General features: G+C 39.5%; 1 protein-coding gene across 5 annotated transcripts in view; it reads left to right on the top strand.

Moving 5' to 3' along the window:
• The first annotated feature begins 8,682 nt into the window (after window positions 1-8,682).
• LOC146309906 (trinucleotide repeat-containing gene 6A protein-like) overlaps window positions 8,683-16,170 on the top strand; it is a 44,439-nt gene continuing 36,951 nt past the window's right edge. For 3 of the 5 annotated variants that reach the window (XM_084743480.1, XM_084743474.1, XM_084743477.1), the window contains exons 1-2: window positions 8,683-8,894; window positions 10,680-10,731. The gene's annotated coding sequence lies outside the window, so the exon portion shown is untranslated. The remainder of the gene's footprint in view (window positions 8,895-10,679; window positions 10,732-16,170) is intronic. The other 2 variants (XM_084743478.1, XM_084743475.1) reach the window with 2 other exon arrangements.

The raw sequence follows: 16,170 nt of genomic DNA, 5'->3' as shown, positions 1-16,170 counted from the left end.
TTTATCTACAGAGGGTGCAGGTTCTTTTCCATTGAGTCCACCATGTTGCTACAGTAACAAAGTTTTTGTAACCCCAAACATGGTCTTATCCTAAACCTACCCAAGTAGATTTTGTACCAAAACTGGGAGTATTTCAGCATTAGCCTCGTGTTTAAAATGGTTGTCTGACTCTGTCAGATACAGCTGCCAAAGGGATCTTGTGCTTCAGTATGAGACCTTGAGTGGTAGTCACAAAATGTCAATGTGTCCAGTTGGAATGGGAACTGGTTGGTTCTAAATACAGGCACGTCACATTTTAAATGACTTTAGCAGCCACCGTAGGTTGTCCTACACACTTGGAAGAGAAGAGTGAGACACACTGATTGCAGGTAACCACTAGATGCCACTAAATCTTACACACCAGTCCTTTAAGTGATTGCAGAAAGTCTGTCACCAAACCATTTACTTGGTACGTGTGGACCATTAGAGAGAAATGAGCTAATTTTGTGTTGGTGTGACTGGCTTTTGAATGCAGACAACTGAGCCAGAAGGACGTCCATCTTTTATCTAATCTTTTCTTCCCTCTCAATACATCTACCCCCACATCCCCACAGATACATGCACTGCACTGAATGAGTAACACAAGGGTGCCAGGGCTGTCTTTGCCACTTTCATGGACTGACATTAGCTGACATTGTGGGCTGCAGAGTGTTAGCACGTGACTGTATGTGTGTGACAGAATGTCTCTGTGATTGAATGCAGTACTGTGTGTTTGTCTCTCAGCCTAGAGTCACCTTTCTCTGCACAGTAAAGTATCTGCGCCACAGAGATGAATGACAATAAGAGCAGCCAATCACTGTACCTTGTGACCACCGATCTGCATGAGTTCCTGTGTTAATAGAGGAGCAAGGCCGGCATTGGATCAGTGATATGAATATAAATGAGAGGATTTAAATAAAGGGGTACATTTGAATATGTTATACTGTCACCCAGCACATTTATCAAGACTATCTGCATATATAAAGTTTGGTGACAGATTATAGCAACAGAAATGGAAAGATCTCTCTGAAATAACATAGTGGTACCTGTCCATATTGCACAATATCCTGTATTTGTGTGTATGTGTGTGTGTTCTGTGCATGCAAAATAAAGTCTTCAAGGGTGAATGAAAGTCATCTATGTGTTAAAGAAATCACAAGCAAAGCAGTTGATGGATTAGGTTGGTATTCAGCTTGTTGTGTGTGAATGCACTGAGAGCTGAAGGGGGATGAATGTTCAGGTAATTGATTGAAGACCAGGTGTAATTTTAGCCACAACAAATCCATTTCAAAGCTGGTACCCCATCAGAGAGCAAGGTAGCGAGGTGAAGAAAGACAGCTTAAAGACAGAGTCATATAGAGTGGCAAAAACATTTTTATACAAAAGAATATGACTTTAAAGTGATACTGTATAATAACGGTAAATGCAGAATAGCTTTTGGAGAACATTTTATGTATTTATTGAGCTGAGAGTAGAGAGACGAGAGAAAGATGTAGAACTATCTGCAACAAAGTCCCCAGCTGGCCTCAAAGATGGGATGTTGTAGTGGTCAGCGCTGTAACACCCTACACCATCAAAGTGCCCAAATATTGTAATACTTTTGATATAAACTAAATTGTAAAAACTATATTGGCTTGATTTATTTCTGAAATACCATAAAATGAAAAAATGTGACCACTATCTGAAATGTCAAGACCTCAAGGCCTGACAAACCTCCAGGCTAACGAGAAAAAGGACCATCCAGATTGTTACCTGCTCCAAGTTCAAAAGCCAGCATTTGTGATGGCATGGGTAACTTGCACATTTGTGCAGGCACAGATTGCTAAAAGGCTTTCATCCAGACAATGTCCTTAGCCATGTCTATGCTTTTTAAGATTTTCACGTTATTTAATGCAGCAGTCCAACACGTTTTATGAGTTTTAGATGTGGCACCAATAGTAAGGTAACCTTTGTCATCATAGCCAGGTGACCTTTGTTGTCACAGCGATCTTCGTTGTGGTTAATGTTGTGACACAGTTGCAGTTTGGTTAGGTCTAGGCAATAAAAATACTTTGTTTTGGTTAAAATTAGTACATTAGTACATAAGTATTTTAAGAAAGTGAACATACATACTAAAGTAATACAAAAAAACAGTCCTGTGTTTGTTGACCCTCCCCTCCACATGCAGACATTCTTGCTCTTTCCTCTATGACATTTGTGCATCAAATGACACGCCATCTCTGCATTAGTCTGTATAGTGTACATTTTTTTATTGGTGTGAAATGACATAAGAAAAGCAAAAATGGCATTGTGGCATCATGCAAAATGACCTAAGACGTTGCAGTGTTATTCATATGCCTTTCAGAGACCAGGCTGTGTTTTTTAACTGCTGGAACAGCGTCGCTATAACGACCAGCTCTGCTCTGCTCTCTCTCTGCAAAGAAGAGAAAAGTACCTGATACCAAAAGTGAAAAAATGTGGTTCTATACTGTTGGATTTATTTTTTTTATTAATTCGTGAATTCACTTCACTTTCTTTTTTTTTTTTTTTGCAGCATTCTAAAGATTAAAATGAACAATAAATGAATTTCACTTGGCAAGCTCAAAGGAAACACCGAAGAGAAAGAAGAAAGTAATAGAGAGGAAGTAGAAGAGAGACAGCTCGAGTGTTCTGTATGTGTGTGAGGGGGTGCACGCTGGCTGCTATTGTGTGTTTGTGCTGACAGAAAGTGAGGGAGGAGAGTGGAGGCAGAGAGAAGATAATGAGGTTGGAGAGGGAGAACGTGAAAAATGACGGGGTTGTGTTGATAAGTGTGGACTGGGTGGGGGAGGCAGTTTGATAAAGAGTGATGAATGATTTTGATATAGACTCAATGTAACAGTGAGGAAGAAGAAGAAGAAGAGGGAATAGAAGAAGAAGAAGAAGAAGAAGAAGAAGAAGAAGAAGAAGAAGAAAAAGCTGAGTGGCATCAAATTCACAGACATACACAAACACAAAGTAACGTAACAGTAACACACAATAGTAGATGCTGGTAGAAATGTAATGGCGATAGATGCAGTGGCAACTAGTCTAGGCATGAGAAATAATGCAGTGCATGCACACACAAACACACACAGACACGCTGCAGCACTATGAACACTGCAGCTTAGTAGTGTGCGTGTCTGTACTCAGGACAAGCCTATTACTACTTGACATGCAAATCTCTTTTCTGACCTTCTTCTGTCTGTCAGTCTGTCTGTCTCTCACCCCCTCCACATAATCTCTCTGTCTCTCTCCTCACTAACTTTCTTTTCCCTGCCCCTGTCCACTCACTTTCCCTTTTCCTCCTCCACATTCACATTTCAGCCCAATTTTCTACGCCCCTTTGTCTCTCTCCTCTACAGTAGTCTTCCCATTTTTACACGGTACCTAACTCCTGCAGCTGCAGCTGATCACTGTGGCCTGTGTGCGAAAAATGGGGGACATATAATACATTAAAGGAGAAATCTGTAATATATTTACTGTTATGAATCATAAAATGACCACTCCCTTCCCTGACAACAAGATTAATTAGTTTAAATTGATGCTGAAAGTTTGCCGAATTAGTGTCTGTTTATGAGTTGTAAGAAATCATTAATAAACTTTTAGAAGGAGTTGATGATTATAACGGTTAAACTGAGCTGGAGTCTGGCAGGCAGAAGACAGGCAGAAACTGAACTCTGACTCCAGAGTGTGTATTTTCAGGGCTGTGGGCTTTTGTTTTCAGGATCATGGGCTTCCTTCAGATTGACAGACAACTGACAGTTATGAAGAGCTGATCAACTTACACTGTAGGACTTGTCGTTACTTGTCTGTCAAATTACAGTGTTGTGCTTGTCTTGCACTCCTGCAGTCTTCCTGCCTGAGCTTCCTAGGGAGGAGGACGTGGGTGGAAACAACTCACTTCAACCACAGACTGTTCATTAAATAGGATTCAAATGGGAGATGCTGACAAGCAGTTGTTATATACTGTTCCTTTAAATCTCAAAAAATGAAATGTACACATGCATGTAATTGCATAACTTTATCATAGCCAGTGCTGTGTCAGTGAATGCAGGCACATGTGTACCTGTAGGCATTTGTTTGCCCAAGTAACCAGGGTCTATTTCCTGGATTTGAACTTGTGTGTGTGTGTGTGAATGATTAAACCGTGGCCTGCTCTGTATACACTGCCCTGCCTGTCAAGGTGACTGCTTTGTCACAGACTATTACCAAACTCTTTGACTTCACTGCATTGCTCTTTTCTCAGTAAACTTATTCATAAACACACAGCCAGGTTTCAAAATAGTAGATTCATCATTCATTGTGACAAGCAGCCAAAAAGTAGTTTTCTGCCCCTTTAAACACACAAATCACGGTTTCTATGGGGTATTTGTTTCTGGGCCATTTTAAAATAAAAAGCAGAAGTTTAAAATGTAGTTTTTGTACTCTTCTTATTACCATGGATGTTAAAAAAAATAAATAAATCACCATTTGCTCATGCTGGTGACCTGACTCTGTTTTGCTCTGCGCTGTACTGTTCTATTCTGTTCTGTCTTGCTTTGTTCAGGTTTTTACACTGGCTGTCTCTGGACTTTTCTGTTTTGTTACGGTCTACCAGCTTAATCTGATGCTAGTTTGCCTCAGTATATTGTGATGCATGAGTGGACATTCACTGAATGAGCCAGAGAAATTCCCAGGTCTTTATAGACTGTAGTTGGTCTAACTTTTACCTTAACCATATTTTTATGTGTTCTGTTATATCTTCTATTAAAACAGTTACTGACTGCAGACATGTGAGCTCTTGTTTGCATGCATGTGTCAATGTGCCCCAAACAGTGTATCATGTCATAACGTCCTGTAGTGTCCGATGCTTTCCTCTCCACTCAGAATTGTGTTCTTTTATGTATATCTCGTCTAAAATGTCTGACCTTGGCAATCTGACTTGTACCTGTGCAAAGACTGACTAGCAAAGTGTCTTCACACACTTTATACTCCTTCACTGAATGAGGAGATGTCTTGCCTCTTCCCTAAAACCTGAGATTCAAACAGAAGCTAGTCCCTAACAAATCTGAAAGCGAATCGCTAATCCAATATGCAAATACAGGCAAGGAAACCTGAAACCACCAGTGCGGTACAGGAAGTGAGAGTCAACATTAGCTGAGTCAAACTCTGTCAGTTACACGCTAACAAGCTAATAAACAACATAAACAAATAAAATATGCTAACTATACTTAATATCCTGATATAAATAAAATTGATAAACATAATATTTATCAAAGGAAAGTATTTTTGCATACTTTAAAATGTGTCTGAAGGAAAACTTAATAAGGCCTACTTATTTAAACTATTTGACCAATTGTAATAAAAAAAAAAACCAGAAAGCTTTTAGTTTATGTTGCACAATAGCAAAAAGCAAGAATATCATTCTAGTACTGTAGTTAGTTTTTATTAGCCAATGCTTTTGGTGAGTTTTATTGTGCTTCTGTTGAGTTTGAATGAAGCTGATGATGATGATGTTTAAATTACAGTCTTGCAAAGGGAGTCTGGTTAGTTTGGCGAGAGCAATGAAACAGTTGTTTCTGGTTAAACAGAATGTATCTTACTCTTAAAAAAAAGGTCTCTTCTCATAAGGATCCTTTTCATAATGTTGTCAGAAACTTATAATCTCGACCTGAGTCTGTCAGTGGCAAAAACAAGCATAAGCAAACAAGAAGCCTCATCTGCCCTGCGCAGTCCACAGTGTGCTGGGGTGACTCGACCTGTGCTCTGTTTCTATTACTCTTCTCTGCTTCCATCACAGTTAATTTTATAATTTGTGGTGATTTAAAGACTCAGTTTGTAAGGTTTACAGGCTGGCATTGCTGTTTCTTTGCTCTGAATACAATGACAGCTAAAAAACAAGAGCTGAAACCTGTTTACTAACCACTCGTTTCACTGTTTCTCATCAGTTAACCAGCAGTGCATGTTGTCTCATGGATTTTTTTATATGGTAATATAAAAATAGACTTAAGATTCCCCTTATTTATAATTCCTCAATAATAATAATTCCGAAAATATTACTCCTGTGTGTTTTTCTGAGCTTCTATCTGTTTTATCATGTTGTAACTGACAAACTGAAAAAGGAAAAATGACTTCTTGACTGGAAGAATCTCAGTCAATTTAGGGGTCTCTGACTGATGACTGAAATCTTTGAATTTCAAGGGGAAGCCCAATTAGAAATCTATTGGGAAACACAGATTTGGGTAGTATTTGGCAACAGCCGCGCAGTACTTAGAGGTAACCCACTTTACATGCTGTAAAATCTAATCCGCCTGTCTTTGATACCTGGTCAAATAAAATAATTACTTGGCAGTAGATGAACTCTCTCTCTCTCTCTCTCTCTCTCTCTCTCTCTCCCTCCCTCACAGTCAAATACACACAGATAAGGGAGGTAATTTGTGCACAAGGATGAGGGTTGTTTTTGCCATTGGTAGGTCAATGGTCATTGCTTTGCACACACGTTATTTGCTGGTCTCTCCTGTAAGCAGCAACAGCCTTTGTCTGGTTGGTGGAACGTTGCAGTTGGCAGATTCCATGCCGTATTTGTTTCTCTCTCTCTCTCCTCCCTTGTCTCTGTCTGTCTCTTTTTAAAAACTCTTTTTGGGGTTGTTTTCTTACATAACAGCCAAAGGCATGCATGGGTGGCTAAGCAGTCGAGAAATATTGTATTTATAAGTCTGCATGTTAGACATATATTTTCATTTTCAAATTGTGCATGATGAGTCGAAATTATGTGAATGAAATAATTATTTTTTTGAGAAAAGTTTAAGGCTTAGTTTTTCACTACTTATAAAACAGTCTCAATTTATTACTTTGTTGCCACCTGGTACATTTTCATTTTCATTTTCAAGAAGCAGGAGATTTTTTTAGATAATTGTTATTTCTAATGATATATTGCGTGGTTATAACAATAGAAACACTTCTGCTTTTGACCACAGGGGCCTCCAAAATCAACAAAATCTGAAAATTCATTATAATATCTTAAAGGGACAGAGCTTATAGTGGGTCACATTATCCACTCTGAGTCTAAAGTTCAGTGCAACACGCACACACAGTAAAAAAAAAAAATGAAATGGTCTTAAAAAAGCACACATCGTAAACTGCGAACTGCAAAGGTTGCTGAATATTTTACTTGATTATTCCTCCATGGGAAGGACAGAAGCACCTACAGGCAGACATTAGTGATGAGTGTTCTGCTCAAAGACACTTCAGCAGGGTGAATGTGACTGGATCCTTTGACTGAAGGACTATCTTTCTCTCAGTGAATATATAGTACAGTGTATCAGAAGAATTTTAAAACGTAAATGATAGTTATTCAACTGTAGATTTGAAGTTTTGTGACACTCCTGTCGATGCCAATATTTCCTGTAGGCCTATTTTACTGTTATTATGACTTGTGAATTTCTTTTGAATTGTAAAAGGCACACATTTTGTTGTCTAAATAACAACAATTAAGTTAAAATGAGTCAGATATATCCCTTAACAATGGTGGATGGAAATGCCAAGTGAAAATTATAGTTTAGTTTAACTTCCCATGATTGTTCAGTGTTGAATGACACATAGACAAAGGCTATAACTTCACAGTTAAAAACGTACATATAGTGGATATTTTACACACACATTCCTTTATTTTTAGACTCAATATGTTTAATTTGACTACTTGTAGGCCAATTAAAACAATTTCAGGCAATCTACCCTGAACTGTATTCTCAGCCATGTGGGAAAACTTCTCAACCACACTGAGACCTTCACATTAAACTAACTGAATTCAACATGAGTGGGTGTCAGCAGCAAAATCAGTTTGACTGAAATGTTTTCAATGGGAATGTCCTGCCTGTACAAGGGCTGCAAAACAGTTGATTCATGAAGTCAAAATAAGGAGTTATCCTCATTTAACTACAAAAACCTAAATAAGGTGACTAGTTCTAGGTGAAGGGAAATTGTCAGGGAGCTGCCTTATCAAGGTATTTGACCATTGCAATTAAGGACCTGCTTAAAATCTAAAATCATAATATAAAATGTGTTATCTGTTTGAAAAGTACAAATGCAGGAAGACAGGAAGCGCTCACCCATTTCTTACATCTCTCTTGTAAATATGGTTGGACACTCGATTAGGACGTGGCATAAGGACATAAAGTGTGACTGAACAGTTAACAAGTAAAGTATAAAAAGAATATAAAAAGAGATATTTTTGGTTTCAGATCACAATATTATGAGGGTGGTGAGGGGTGCATTGGGGGACCTCATGATTTCCGAAATCCTGGCTACAGCCGTGAACTAGAACATCTGGATATTAAGAATAGGAGAACTTTGTGGTTTTGTGGTATTTCAATTAAAAACATTTTGCCATTTCTAAAATTGTCCATCAAATGATATTAGAACTAAAATAAATCAATACAATAATTCTTATTTCTTATTCTTTTTTTTATTTTTATTTTTTTGTTGTTGTTTTTAGGTCTTATACACATAGTACCATGGCTTTACTCATTTGAGGGGACTGAGCTGCTTACCTTCAACATACTTTTACTCTTCTCTCGATATCATTTCAATACCTTTGACTGGTGTTTGGTTCTCTCAGTCAAAGGAAGTGGTGAATGTGTTTCCTGCGCTGTCTACCCCCTCCAGAAACACACACACACACACACATACACACCAGTCATAGCTGAAGTCAATGCGGAGAGAGAGAGAGGAGGGGAAACAGCGCTCAAGCGAAAGAAGGTTAGCCAGCAGCGAGTTAAGAAAATGGCGATCATGCAGGACGGATGCCTCCCCTCGTAGATGCTGCAAACGCGTTAAAATTCTTTTAGCCTTACAGCCGGCTTTCCTTTCCACTCTGTTGCACTTTATATTTCAATGAGGTAAGGCTGGTTTTACGGTGTTTTCTTACAAGATGAAGATTTCTTTTTGTCGAGTGACTGTATATAGAGAGCCCAGAGAAGGCAGACCGGGGACTGGTGTAGATAAGTTGAGCAGCCGCTGTTGTTTAGTTAGCCGTGACTGAGCTAAGCTAGCTAGCTAGCACCCTATCCTGTTCCGCTAGCACTTGTCAAGGCGGCTCGGTTGCATTGCAGTTTGCAAACGTAAATGGCATCAGTTGTTTATCCGAGTGACTGTGTTTGCCTGCAGATGACTGAACACGTCAAGACGCGTATAACAGGCAAACCTTTGTATTTGTTGGCAGGTTAACCTTGTGCTAACGCTAACCAGTACGAGCATTGGTTAACCTTAGCTTGCCAGCTGTGCGTACATATCTGCCAAAAGGCAGTATTTTGTATTTGGTTCGGTATTAAAGCTTCTAGGGGTTTGTTTATCTGACACGGTATTGTTTGTGGATTACATTGACCACTGAGTTTACTGAAGTACCACAAGCACTACATCTGAAATAAGACCGGGCAAGTTAACTAGCCTCTTCGTAGCGTTAGCATGTAGCTAGCATTAGCAGACATGCTAATTTGACGACGTAGGTTGCTCGGCAGTGACTGCGACTGAATGCACGGCTTTTTTGTGACTGGCAGATGGGACAGTTTTTTGTGATGTTGATAAATTGATCAAATTTGGTGGTGAAACGTAATATCTATATAATTTTGGTGATGAAATTGTGAACCTGCAGAGTTGTATTTCGAGGAGAGCGTTTAACCCCCTCTGTCGGCAGCAAGACACAGCAGCTGGTTAGCTTATCACTGGTTTCAAGATGGGAACCCTTGATATGTGAAACTTTCGCGAGATTTGTATGTGTTGTTTTTTCAGTTGTGGGCATTGTACAAAATAATTATGTTTTATAATGTGAAAATTCTGCAGTTGGGTTCTTGCTAGGTTTAAGAACATAAAACTTTTAGCTGGTGTTAAGGAAAGATAATGGTTTATGTTAAAATTATCACTCTCGCGAGCTCTTTCGCGGGTCTGGGGATCCCTTGTAGACACGACCTTACTAGACCTCCGCTATGCTGGTTTTGCAGTCGTATCCACCTAACTTTTTACACTGACCTGACGACGCTGCAGATACAACTAAGGCACATAATTTAATTGCATCGACTGTAATTAGATGCCCTGCTAAGGCCATTGTTGGTCTTGGCTCGGGCTGGAAAAATACCAGGCTCGAGAGAAGCCATGTTGGTTAAGCTGTAAGTCAGGCAACAGCTGAGATAATGGCCGATCAGGACCCGAGCTGTAACTCTGACCTACACGCACACTCTCACTCTTTATCTGTCATTCTCAGACACACACACATTCTCTGTTCACCTTGTAGGGCCTCAGCTTTAAGAGGTCCTGGTCATGCATTATCCTGTTATGCAGTTCAACCTGCATTTCCACATTGACTAATTGACATACTTTTCATGCAGCAATTACTGAGTTGTCTCACATGTTTGTGTGTGTGTGATTGTCCTTGCATAGATAATGTGTGTGTGTCTTTTAACTTGTGCACCATCAATCATTAATTCATATGGAGTTATGTTTTCCATTTCAGGTTTAGCACCTGTCTATAATCCTCTAACATGTAGCTTTTACAAGGTGTTGTTTAATCACAGCCAACCAGTAAAAGTGTGTAACACCCGCAGGCAAGGGATCTTTTGTTTATAAGTGAGGTTTGGTTAGGTAAATGATTTCTGAGAGATTAACCTTCTTATCTCGTCTTTGTTTTTCAGAGATTTGGAATTGGAAGCTGTTGCCACCAAAGAAGCTGAAGCATCTTAACAGGTGATTGTGCCACCACGAGTATATGAGCACCTGCATTTTAAGAATAAGTGTACCAATTTACAACACCTTTCCAATAATTTTTCTTTAGACGATAGCACTACCTGTGTGTGTCTGTGTCTAGTGGGCTACTAAAGGGGTGTGTGTATGTGTGGGTCAGGGGGACAGGGGATGGGCAGCTGCTGCTTATGCAAGCACATGCAGTTCCGTTTGAATTGAATTGGAGGGTCTGGGTTGGTCTAGGCCGCATTGTGCTGAGTAAGCTTTGCTGTTTTAAAATCGCTAAATGAGAAGCCAGAGTCCTGATGTTTTGTGTGTGGAGAGGTGTTTGTGCAGCTCATTGTGTCCATACAGTTGGTCTACATGCAGGCACACAATAGAGCCATGGACCACAACTCACCCATCAACCCACTCTAAGGACTGCTCTGTTTTCTGTTTTTAGAGCCTTTCTGTGAATCTTGTTATCATGCTCAATTTCCAGAATTGTTTTTTTTTTGTGTGTGTGTGATTGTGTGTAAATATATAGAGTGCATCATCTCACCACCTTCTCATTTCCAAAGGTGTCTGTTGTTTTCAAGGGATGTTGTTCAAGCAAGACATGTACAACATCTCAACTGCTGTGTTTTTAAAGCTGATGTAGTCCAGATTCTGAAATTTATCTTCTATAATGTATTTGTTGCGTTTGCTGGTTTAAAATGTATTTATCTGATGGCTGTGTAAAGTATTCTATTATTCTGGTTTGTTTTGGTTGTTAAAGCTAGTTGGTGATGTTTTACATTTTCCCAGCCCTGGGACCTATTTTCCAGCTGTCTGTGTGTGTGTGTGTGGGAGTGACTGCTGCTGAAGTAACGTAAAGTGGAAACTATACTATTACACTTGTATGTATAGCAACATGATTTTTTTTCCGTCTGTCACTTTAGCAGTTCCATTGCTTTTGAGTTTTCCACACTAAATCTTAAATGATTAGTTTCATGAGAATCATGTTTAATCTGTCTGGGGGAAAATGTACACATTCAATGCCTACTTTAACACAGCTTAATTCTGGCATATGTGTCTTTTCAAATAGAGGTAATTTCTTATTACCTAAATTTAGGCAGAACAACTGTCAGTTACTGTTACATAAATAACACGCTGCTAACAGTACAGTTTTGCTTGAAGTAATTTCTGTTTAAAGTTGATAGCTTTTGGAAAATAGTTTTGCCTTTATGTCCTAAAGTTTACAAATGGCACTTAATGGATATTTCTATAAAGGGCAAACTATAGTATCATAAATTTAATACACTTGCAGCATTTGTGGCACCAGTGAGGATTTCATCCTTACGTGCAAAAACTAAGTAAGTGTTCAGAACTCCTACTCTAAAGCCCTTCAGTTATACGTAAGCAAAACTCAACTGTGAGTCACAGGCTCACTGTCAGGCTTGCTCAGAGATACCCACAGATGCTGTCTATTGCTTATGGGTCTGTTGCATTCTTAATCATAATACAATGAAAAAGTCATGTGTAATTACTTGTGGCTAGTATTATTTCCTAATGTGCTGTTTAGCTTCACTTTCAGTTCTGGTTGTCTGACTCAATTCCCCGAATTGTATTCTAAACACGTATTCATTCTTGTCTGAAAATATCACAAGGGGTTAATGATGTGTTGAAGCTGTAGCGTTGACTCCATGCTGAAATGGCCATCTTGAGATTGTCGTATTTGGAATTTAATACGGCAGCGCTATAAATTCCTAAGGTGTTGCAACATTGCTATATTGGTTGGGGATCTGGTAGTTGACCATTGCCCCTCTGAGCAGTAAAGCCACACCTGCAAATGGTCATGAGACTGAAGCAGAAATTGAGTATTTGGTGCTGCAGACCTGTGCAAGCTCAGACAGGATGCAGTCCACACAAAGGCAATTTTAGGTGAGCATGTTGTTAAGCTGTGTGGATGGGTGATGGTGTCTTTGGCTTTGCAGTTTAGTTCAAATTAGCGTAGCTGACATTGCGAGCTGTTGGAAACAGGCCATAACCATACTGATTTATCTCAGGTATAACGGTTTTGAGCTGAAACAAAATGTTTAAGCTTTAGAGTATTAAATATTTAAGTCTAGCAGTATTATCAGATTCTTCAATCTGTATCTTAGAAACCCGCAAATAAAAAAAGAAACACTTTGATTGACATCTTGCTGCACCCTCCTCCGCCAGCAGTGACATTTAATAGCTTTTTTCAGCCAGAAACATTACATTGCCTTTGTTGAGTTACCATGACCTGAAATGAACCGGCCTGATTTTGACTGCACTGTTAAAACGACAGGTGTAATGCAGGCAGAAAATGTCATGTCTTGCAATTACAAAGCCTTTGGTGTTGAGCTATGTGTGATGAGGACATGCTTGTTGTCATTCACTAATTGAGTGATGGCTTCCCTGGATGGAGCCTCCAGTGTTCAGCCTCTGTGAAAACATGCTAATGCAAATTGATGCAAATGATGTGGTGTTATACATGCAAATTAGCCACGCGGCTACCCTCTGGCTTTTGTTCTTCAGGGACAGACGAACTCTTGTGAGTGTATGTTTGTAGATATTCATGTCTACCAGTTTATGTTTGGGTGTATGTCTGGGGTGTTTGTGTGAAAACGGCTACTTCCACAATGCTACAAATGTAATCGATACTCAGTCTCCTATAAATTTAAAAGTCTTTGCTGGCTTCAGTGCATGACTCACTTCTGGGAGTGAGAAACACTCCTACGGGGTCTTAGGATGCAGTCGTCTAAAGCCTCAGATTTCTGATCTCTCCTCCTCAGAAACCCAAATATAGTTTGATTATTTTTAAGTCTTTCAGCTTTATTTGACAGCAGGCAGGAACGGGTTCACAGAAGAGGCAAGTGGGTGGCAGCAAAATCTGTGCTACACGGGGAATCTCAGAAGGGGAGAGCAGAAGTAGCTTTAAACTTGACTGAATGTAGCAGATACCCTAGAGCTAATAGAGAATGAGGGAGACGGGGTTCAGAAAAATGTACTTTGTTTACAGACAAACTAAAGTGTCAAAAAACTGTTATCTGCACCTCTGTGTAGCCAAGAAAGTGTGTGTCAACTGTACTTATTGGGCTCTAATGTATTATGCTGTACATGGCATCGCTAGTGACCTTTTAAAACTATTTTGGTCATCTTTCATCAGTCGGTTACTCTTTATCCCTCTCAGCCCTCCCTCTGTCTCAAGATGGAAAAACCAAGAAGTATGTGCTTAATAGTGGAATCAGCTGTCCACATTGTTATTTTATCCTCTTTAACACAACAAAGACCATATTTAGAGATGAGATATTTTTGGAAAGTGATTCCCTTTCATCAGTCCGGTGATTTGCATGTTACAGTGAATGTGGCAGCAAATGAAAGTTGCTGTAAGATAAGGCAACATCATAAAAGTAGTTTTACTTTGTGGTTGATATGTATTCATATTGATGTATTGTTCCACATTGGTTAGATGCACTGACATCTACGAATCTCTTCTAGGCAACACAATTTAAAAGAACATAACTGTGTATAATAACTGCAGTTTTGTATTTGCTGAACTTACTGAGGATGGATAGTATTTTTCTTAAGTACCTAGTCATTCAGGTAAACAGAAAAAAAATTATATTGCTGGCCTGGTTTATCGTTGTTGTACATTAACAAACCCAATAAAAAACAATAACAGAAAACGTGTTAAGCACGTGTACTTATCTCTCAGTGGCCTAGATGGAAGGAGTCCTGATGATTAGGTTACTGCATGTTTTGAATGACGGCATAGTATGAAATACAGAATATGCCAACAAGTAATATCTGAAATACATTTTTCAGGTAGTAAATATCAGTGAAGTAAATAATACCCAGGTAATTGTTTCTTATTTGAGTGAGCTGCCACTGCTGAGCAGGGACAGCACACCCGTGTATGTAATATTTCTCCTCAGTGACTCCACCCTCTTGAACCCTGACACTTGCCCTGACACACACAGACATATACCTCACCTTAAATACGAACCACAAAGTTCAGTTTGAATAATAGACTACATCTAAGAATTCTTCTATAAAATTGTTCATCCTAGTCCAATTAGATCCCTTTACATATGTTGTTTTGTCAGTCCAAAATCAAAGATATTTACTTTAGTTAGTGGGTGCCCAGCCAATCTCCAAGTGGATTGCAGTGATCTCTTGCCTATAGCAGCCAACCCTCAATGACCCCCCTTTCTTCCCTTCAAACAAGCATGTGCTGCATGTCTGTGTAGAAACACCAGAGAGAAAGAGGTTTTTCAAGGTATCTGTGTTCAGCTCACATTTCTTTTGTTGCTTCTAACTAAATCTCTGTGATTTCAAGTTTAGTTTCTCTCTTGTTTACCTTCTGTTTTACAGCCACTCAACAAGTGAATATTAGTTAAGACACACATTCAAGCAGGTAGCCATGTTTAAATGAAAATGCATATCCCTGATGTGCTGGGTTGATGTGCTGAATCAAACAGAGTCAAGCCAAGCTAGCATATGTGTGTAGAAAAGGGAATTAGTTGGTTTGTGAACTAGTGTTAATTAATCAATTGACCAGCAGAAAATTGATCAAATAATTGCTGAAGATATTTTCCAGCAAATTAGTTGTTGGACATTTGTTAATCATATGTAAGGATTTGCTACTTATATAAACAAAATATATGTCTTTGGGTTTTTGATGAGGTGAAATCAGCAAAATGAACGTGACACCTTCTCATTTTGGGGTGTAGGAGCCTTTTCTTTATTTCAATTTCTCTTCTATTTTTTTTCCCCAAAAAACTTCTATACCACCTGGTGCTAGAAAAGGAAAAATAAATCATGAAAAATAAGAGCAATTGCAACTTTGTTGCCCCTCTCCCTCCCCTTGTTGTGACTGCCTTGTTTCTCTTTGTCCCTTCTTTTGCTTTTGGTCACTCGCTGTGCACCCCCCTCCCTCTGTCAGCTGTAGCTGTCGGGGGATGGGCGATTGTCAGCCCATTCATAAACAGATGCTGTCCATGGTGTGTATGTGGGCACTCCAGGAGGGCCCCCACCATGCTCTTCTGTTGTTGTTGTTGAACCTAGAACCATCTGCTGAAGCACTTGATGGTTGGGAAGGAGTGGAAGAAGGAGGGGGAGGGAGTGTGGGAACAGTGGGAAGAACGTGGTGTCTGAGGGTGGTAGCAGAAAAAGGATGAAACTGTGTATGTATTTACAGCGAGATTAAGGCAAACAGGTGATTTCATCTGTCAGTTATCCACGTTGACTAGAATAGTTGAGGGAAATGTAAGCCCTCCTTAGATTATTCGGATGCGCTGCTGTCACAAAAGTCAGAAATGTTAAGTTCCTGCACCTGTTTGTCAGACTGCTGTCGATGGGAGACAGGTCTGTACTGCAGGCAGGCTAGTCCAGTACCCGCACTCTGTTACTATGAAGCCACACCGTAACGCATGCAGAATATTTCTTGGCATT

Source organism: Lutjanus erythropterus, chromosome 19 (assembly GCF_056507025.1).
Source record: "Lutjanus erythropterus isolate fLutEry1 chromosome 19, fLutEry1.hap2, whole genome shotgun sequence".
Classification (NCBI taxonomy): domain Eukaryota; kingdom Metazoa; phylum Chordata; class Actinopteri; order Lutjaniformes; family Lutjanidae; genus Lutjanus; species Lutjanus erythropterus.
The sequence above is the reverse complement of the archived record's forward strand: the minus strand, read 5'-3'. Positions and strand labels throughout refer to the sequence as shown.